Here is an 8,793-nt window from a genome sequence, read left to right as displayed (position 1 = left end):
AAAAACAGTAAATGCTACCAGCAAAGGTTCGAACACCAAAAGTGCGAACCTTTGGTGGTAGCATTGTAGGTGTATATAAAAAAAAATGTTAAAAAGACTGCGGCGGTGACCCCCGCAACACCACGCTCACTAGTTAGCAGGGGATGCGGGGGGAAACCCCTGCAGCTCCTGAAAAAAAAAAAAAAAAGAAAAGAAAAAAGGACCCTGCGGTGCCAGGAAGTGAAAGGGAACTGGCGCCGCAGGGACTCAGCGTGAAGAAAACGGTAAGCATGGATTGTTTATGTTGGGGGTGTGTTGTGGGTGTGAGTATGTAGCGGTCTTTAACGTGTGTCCGCAAGGGAAATGTGCAAACCTTTTGTGGTTCGCACATTTCTCATGCAAACTTTCCGGCTGTGGGAAAATCAGCCGCGGTCGGATCATGTAGGTACTATATACTAGACATTGCATCTATTCTGTGCCAATACCTGCATATCTGCCCATTGCTGCATTTTTGTGCTGATACCTTAGTGCCTGCCCATTGCTGCATTTATTTTGTGCTGATACCTTAGTGCTTGCCCATGACTGCATATATTTTGTGCTGATACCTTAGTGCTTGCCCATTGCTGCATATATCTTGTGCAGACACCTTAGTGCTTGCCCATTGCTGCATATATTTTGTGCAGACACCTTACTGCCTGCCCATTGCTGCATATATTTTGTGCTGATACCCAAGTGCCTGCCTACTGCTGCACACTGCTGACACACAATCTGTACTAGACTTATTAAGGTGACTCCCTAGCCACGCCAGTTACTCCTCCGACCCTATTCCGCCTCAGTACGCACCAAGATGCTGTGCCATTAGCCTTAATCATTGATAAACGCCAATATTCCCCTATGGCAACCCAACAGAGTGTCCACTACACGTGGTGGAGGATCCTATACATCTGGTCACTGCTCCCCTTGCTCCTCATAGCTTTCACAGGTATAATATGCTTTCACACCAGGTGATCTGGGTGTCGGCTACACTAATTATGCAGACGACACCCAGGTCCTCATCACGCTCACTGGTAACTATGAAGAAGATGTTGCAAAAATTAATGATATCTACTTAGAAATCCAAGCCTGGATGGCTACACACAGTCTTTGCCTAAACGACGATAAGACAGAAATGCTTATCGTAGGCTCCCAGGCTCGCCTCAACAAACTGGACCAAAGGTACCAATCCTTTACCATTGATGGCAACATCATAAAAGTATCCAAAGAGGTCAAAACACTAGGTGTATACCTCGACTCTACCTTGTCACTAAAGAAACAAATAAACTCTACCATCTCAGCTACCTCATACACCAATAAATTGATCAATGCCTGCAGGCCTTTTCTCTCCACCTCTAGTTGCCTCACCCTATCTAGAGCGCTGATATTGTCTAAATTAGACCATTGCAACACACTCTACTTAGGCACTACCACAAAAAACTTGAAAAGGCTCCAGATCCTGCAAAATAATGCACTAAGATGTGCCCTCAACATCCCGCGCAAGGCGCACATATCCACGGTTAGCAAAGAAGTCCACTGGCTCCCGATCCGCGCCAGAATTAAGCTAAGAACCCTGGTCATCACCCACAAGTGCTTGTCACGGACTGCCCCACGTTATCTCTCAGACAAAACAAATTCTCTAGACACTGCCCCATTAGACCCACCAGAACTCCTTACCTGCACCAACTAAAGATCCCCAACTATAACCTAAAAACAGCAGGAGGCTCCAGTTTCCCAGTGCTCGCAGCACAATGTTGGAACACCCTCCCTCCTACAATTAGATCGAAAACCGCGTTCTGGCCATTCAGAGCCATGGTAAAATCATGGCTATTAGCCTAAACATCTAGACTCTCACCGATACGACCGGCCAGCCGCCGCTCTCTACCTGCAGTAATGTTTACTCTATCTACAGCCTATTCAGGACCAACCTGTAACCTGGTCCTCACTCGCCACTGTAACTATTTTGTGCCTATTCTCTGTACATACTCTTCTCGGTATATTCTACTCTTGTATGTAAACATTCAGAGCCTGGACTAATGTATGCTCTGTCTGTTGTATTATGATGTTCGTGTAACGATATGTAACTCTGCTGTGCACATGATTATGCGCCCAGCTACCTGAGGGTTCGGGCGCGCTTTATAAATAAACAAACTAAACTAAACTACCCTTACTAGTACAACAGGATCCTAGAATTGGGTCCCACAAACCGAACCTGCTCCGCTCTTTACACCCTAGTCTTACTATGTTTGCCACTGGACACATTCTTATGTCCCTTCCGGGCACCACCGTCCGCAGGAACAAAACACTTGGCTCCCGCACCTCAATTAATCACTGATCACAATATAAGACCTCAATATTGAATAGCACCACTACAAATTGTAAAGACCCATGTAATCTCGTGCCTTCTGCTTCACGAAAAGCAACGCCTACTGTTCCTGCAGCACCATTGCAACTTGAAGCCGCCACTATTAAAGGGGCCCTTATTAACGCCAGATCGCTAATTGCTCACACTCTGGATATCTCAGACCTTATCACTGCTAATAAACTAGACTTTCTAGCGGTCACAGAAACATGGCTACCCCCAGCCGCAGGCCCTGCGCTAATGCTAGCAGTCCCAGACGAGTACATCTTCAGAACTGATAGGACTACCAAGAGAGGAGGTGGTGTAGCTATCATAGCTAACATTAACTTGGCCATCAGAGAATGTGCTAGCTCACCTTTCCCTTCTGGAGAAATCCTCTCCTTGAAATCCCTCTCTCTGCAGATCGGACACTCCTCATCCATATCCTATAGAGACCACCTGGTCAGCTCTCCTCTTTTGGAGGAAGACATTACAAGCCTCCTCACTCTAAATACCAAACCGGGATCGCAAATCCCGCTCGTGGGTGATTTCAACCTTGGCCTACTTGACAACTCAGATACCAACGCCCTTGCCATTCAAAATTCGTTACCAGAATTAGGCTTCTCACTGCGCATATCTGATCCTACACATTGTAAAGGTAGAATCCTAGATTGGATAGCAGATTTTAACTGCAACACTAAAATCCTTTCTAATTCGCCATGTGCTTGGTCAGATCCCAACGTAATTTCCTTTGAAATCCTCCACTCTAAACAACCTTTACCTAAGGATTTCCAGGCCCCACCAGCATGTACTAGAAATAACTGTTTAATCTCACTAGAAAGCATACTCCCATTACTTAAATCCATCACCCAGCAACAGTCAACTCCCGACCTAGACCCCCATAAAATGGTAGACCTTTACAACCATCATTTGCTTCAGGCCCTCGACCAGCAAGCTCCTCTTAAAATAAGGAAAGCTAAATCTCTGGCACACCTCAATAAATGGTTCTCTGCTGAGTTGAAAACTATGCAAAGCTAAAAGAGACGCAGAGTCCTCTTGGGAAAAAAAACCTTCCACGCAGAACAAGGACAAGTTTACCTGCCTCCAGTGCATACAGAACTGCCATCTCACAAACAAAAAGTGAAAGTTACAACAGAATTCTTAATGCCAAATCCAGTACCAAGGAGCTCTTCAACATCCTCAAAGAATCCCCTCCAGACGCCTGCAATAAGGGTGGCCTTTGGTGTGCAAACATCCAAAAGGCACTTCTTAACAAAATTGCACTACTTGAATCAAAATCTGAAGCAAAAAGATCTAGCTTAGCCACCACTGCCAAAACCGATAACTCAGACAAAATAATGCCTACTTCAAATCTGTAGCACCTTGCGCCCCCTAATCAAACTAAAGCCTTTGAATGTACCCGTCTCTACATCAGAGGTAGAGAGTCTATCATCAAACGTCTTAAGCCTTCTAGATGCCAAGGTGACATCTGTCCAGCTTCAATTATTATAGAAGGAGCCAAAGAATTTGCCCCTTTTATCACCTCCTTTATAAGTTCCTCCTTCACCTCTTGTACAGTTCCTAAAAATCTCAAAGATGCGTGGGTCATGCCTCTCATCAAAAAATCCAACTTCGACCCTAATATTCCTACCAACATCAGACCAATCACCACAGCGTCTTTCCTTTCAAAGATCCTCGACAAGGCAGCTTATGTTCAGATCCAAAATCACCTTGAGACAAACAACCTTTTAGGCCTCAGACAATCTGGTTTCACACCAAGCCACAGGACTGAAATTGCCATCCTAGATCTGAAAATCCGAATGGCCAGGGACTCTGGAAAGCTGGCACTTCTCCTCCTACTCAACTTATAGGCAGCGTTAGATCTAGTCGATCACACAATCCTAACTGATCACCTTACCACAGCTGCCTCTTTCTCTACCAAAGCTGCAGCCTGGGTCAACGCCTTCCTCTCGGACAGATCAATGAGGGTCTTCTCCACCACTGCCTCAATTGCTCCCTCCCCCATCACATGTGGAGTCCCACAAGGCTCATGTCTCTCCTCTACCCTCTACAACATTTTTACAAAGCTCCTATTTGATCATCTAGATGATCTTGGCATATCATACACAAACTACACTGATGATACACAAATACTCATCACTCTCTCAGGCAACTATCAATCAGACTCTACACTCTTAAATGATATCCACAGTAAAATCCAGATTTGGATGGCCAAACACGGATTAGGTCTCAACGATGACAAAACTGAGCTTCTACTCATTGGATCCAAGCAGAGACTTAACTAGCTAGGGTCTAAATATGCTGCCTTCAACATTGACGGCCACTTTATCAAAGTCGATAAGGAAGCCAAAACTTTAGGCTTCTATCTAGACTCCGCCTTAACACTGCAAAGACAAATTAACACCACTTCATCCTCAACAGCATATACAGCAAAACTCATAAACGCCTGCAGACCATTCATGTCCACAAGCAGTTGTATCACCCTTGCTAGAGCCCTTATACTGTCCAAACAGGACTATTGTAACACTCTATACTTTGGCACTAGCCAGAAGAACCTCCACAAGCTACAAGTACTGCAAAACAACGCTCTCAGAACAGCCTTAAATATCCCTCGATCCAACCACATTTCACAAATCCGACGAAACACTAAATGGCTCCCTCTCCAAGATAGAATCACTTTTAGAACTCTTATGATTACCCAACAAGTGCCTTAACAACTCAGCCCCCAAGTATGCGATGGACAGATTCTCTAGGAATGAGTCCGCCAGACCTACCAGAGCCAACTATGCCTACCTGCTTAATATACATAAATTCAAACTTAGCAAAGCTGGTGGCACCAGTTTTCCGGCGCTTGCTGCCAAATCCTGGAATAAGCTACTGCCGGCACTTAGGACCGACTCAGCCTTCTTTTCATTCAGGCACAAAGTAAAAGCTTGGCTGTTTGATCAATCTAACCTGCATGATCACGATCCTCCGACCTCCACCTACTGACTATGCCTATACCTCTAGAACGCCCTTCGAGTTGGCCTTGCGGCCCTCTGCAAACCTGATCTGGAGCTAGGTTATGAATCTTGTACATAATGTATATGTCCTCATCTTGTGTATATATATATATATATATATATATATATATATATATATATATTTGATACATTACTCACCGTAATCGTATTTCTGATGCTTGTATCTGCTTAGATTCACATGCTGTGCATAGGCCGACATCTAGTGGAAGCTGCGGAGTATTACAGTTTGTTTTTCGAAACTCGAAAATGGGCGTCGACACAGGGCGTGCCAGTAATACTATCCCTAGTGTGACGTCCACTGTACCCAAGATCCCTCACGCGTCTAGGATCCTCAGATTGTATTTTTTCTGACATGAGATAGCATGAGGAGTAGCACGAGTACAGATAATCCAAGCAGATAGACAGAAAGGTAAGACTACAAGCAATCATGCTCCTTCTCTCAGAGGGGAGGAAGGGTGGGTCGCATGTGAATCTAAGCAGATACAAGCATCAGAAATACGATTACGGTGAGTAATGTATCCCTTCTGAGGCTTGTGGAATCTGCTTAGATCACATACTGTGCATAGATTAGCGAGCAGTACCTGAAGAAGGAGGTGGGATGTGAGAAAGGTCATGAGCAAATAAGTGTCTTAGAACCACTTGTCCCACTTGTGTATCTGCCTTAGAATGGGTGTCAATGCAGTAATGCTGAGTAAAAGTGTGAATAGAGCTCCAAGTAGCTGCTTTGCAAATGGTGTCAAGGGGTACATTTGCAATGAAAGCCAGAGTGGCCCCAATGCCTCTAGTAGAGTGGGTTCTTGGTGTGAAAGGCAGAGTTCTTTCAGAGAGTGAGTAACATAGCTGGATACAGTTAATAATCCACTTCGAGATGGCACCTTTAGAGACGCGATCCCCCTCTCTACCTGTAGCTACGGAGACAAACAGTTGATCTGTTTTTCTTAGCCGTCTGGTTTTATTTACATAGTAGAGGACCGCCCTACGCACATCTAGGGTGTGTAGTTTCACCTCAGCCGAGCTGTGCGGGTCCTGGAAGAAAGCCGGAAGCTCGATGGACTGGTTTATATGGAATTTAGATATAAATTTAGGTGAGAACCTAGGGTGTGTGCGTAAAACCAGTTTGTCTTTATGGACAGTAAAGAAGGGATCCTGCACCGACAGAGCCTGAATTTCACTGACCCTTCGTATAGAAGTAATAGCTACTAAGAAGGCCGTTTTATAAGTCAGGTGTTTGAGACTGCTTTTATGCATGGGTTCGAAAGGGGGGCCGATGAGCTTGGCTAGCACCACATTAAGGTCCCACCCTGGTGGTGGGTTTGAAATAGGAGGGTGAAGTCTCTTTACTCCTTCCATGAAGGCTTTAACTACTGGTACGTTCCACCACAAAACCTTGCTATGGGAAGTGGTGTAAGCCGACAGGGCTGCCAGGTGTACTTTCAGTGAGTTAAAAACCAATCCTGCATCTAGCAGGTGGAGCATGTATGTAACAATAGTGGAAGGAGTGCAATCAACCGGGTTGATTGATCTACTCTGGCACCAGATAACGAACCTCTTCCATTTGCCAAAGTAACAGTGCCTTGTGTTTGGTTTCCTAGATTCCTTTAGGATGTCCATACACCTCTGTGGCAAATTGAGATGTCCAAACTCTATGACCTCAGGAGCCATGCTGCCGTTCATCGAGTTGGGTTGCTGGTGCACTGTTTGACCTTGGTGCTGGAACAGTAGGTTGTACCAGGCTGGAAGTTTGATGGGCTCGCACACCGCCATCCTGCGTAGGTGTGGGAACCACGGTTGTCTTGCCCACATGGGAGCAACTAGGACGAGCGTCATTGACTCTCTGTTCATCTTGTTCACCACTTTCCTGATGAGAGGAGTTGGTGGAAAAGCGTATGCAAACATCCCTGACCAGTTCATCCACAGGGCGTTCCTCTGGGAGTCTGGTTGGGGGAACCTGGATGCAAATCCTGGGCATTGTCTGTTTTCGCTTGTGGCGAATAAGTCTATAGTGGGGAAACCCCACTGTGAGAAGATATTTTCTACGACCTCTCTGTGTAGAACCCATTCGTGTTCCTCTGGGAGGGAGTCTCTGCTCAGAGCATCCGCTAGGGAATTGAGCTCCCCTGGAACATGTTGTGATGACAGTAAGATGTTCCGTCTGAGTGCCCATATCCAGATTTTCTGGGCAAGCTTGGACAGATTTGGCGAGCGAGTCCCTCCTTGCTTGTTCAGGTAGAACATGGCTGTTGTGCTGTCCGTCCGGATTTGCACTGACAGGTTTAGTAGGTGGGGCTCGAACGCCTGAAGCGCTCTGAATACTGCCAGAAGCTCTAGCAGGTTGATGTGGTTCTTGGCCACTGAGTGAGACCAGAGACCCTGAGCTGTGTCGTGGAGATGGTGAGCTCCCCACCCCGTCAGGCATGCATCTGTAGTGACTATTGCCTGTACTTCGGAATCGTAAAAAGGGTTTCCCCTGTGCAAGATTCTCTCTTGTCCACCAGTGAAGGCTTTGTACCAGTGTTGGCGAAACGACCACTAGATCGTCCCACTGACCAGTTGCCTGAGACCACTGTTTCGCCCACCATTCCTGCATGGGACGCATGCGCAGGCGCGCGTGGGGGACCAGGTAAATACATGACGCCATCATGCCCAGTAAACGCATTGCTTTGCGTACCGTTATTTGTTGACCGGACTGATAATGCGGAATTTGCAGTAGTATATTCCAAATTCTTTCTTCTGAAGGAAAGGTCAACCCCTCTTGGGTATCTAGGATTGCTCCTAGGAATTGTTTTGAGGTGGTTGGCACTAGGCTTGACTTTTTCTCGTTGATTGAGAAGCCTAACTCGTGGAGGAGGTCGATAGTCCTTTGAATGTTTGTCCTGCAAATTCCTGGGGTTTCCCCCGTTATGAGCCAGTCGTCCAGATAAGGGTACACTCGGATTGTCTCCCTGCGTAGGTGTGCAGCCGCCACCGCCAGTACCTTGGTGAATACCCTTGGTGCTGAAGCTATCCCGAAGGGCAGTACCTTGAATTGGTAGTGTCGACTGTCCACCTTGAAGCGCAAATACTTTCTGTGCGCTGGGAACATGGAAATATGAAAATAAGCATCTTTCATATCCAAGGTTGCCATGTAATCCCCCTTTTTTAGGAGGGGGATTACCTCTTGTAGCGTGGTCATATGAAATTTTTGGGGCTTGACATACTTGTTGGCAGGCCGTAAATCCAATACTGGGCGCATTGTCAAATCTTTCTTTGGCACAAGGAAGTAAGTTGAATAAATACCCTTGTTTACCTGGTGTCCCGGGACGAGTTCTATCGCGTCCTTTTCTAGCAGAATGGCGATCTCCTCGAGGAGAATCTTCTGATGTTCTAAAGAATGTACTCTTTGTCGTGGAGGATGCT

The sequence above is a fragment of the Ambystoma mexicanum genome, chromosome 3p (assembly GCF_040938575.1).
Source record: "Ambystoma mexicanum isolate Mex_15411 chromosome 3p, UKY_AmexF1_1, whole genome shotgun sequence".
Taxonomy (NCBI): domain Eukaryota; kingdom Metazoa; phylum Chordata; class Amphibia; order Caudata; family Ambystomatidae; genus Ambystoma; species Ambystoma mexicanum.
The sequence above is the reverse complement of the archived record's forward strand: the minus strand, read 5'-3'. Positions refer to the sequence as shown.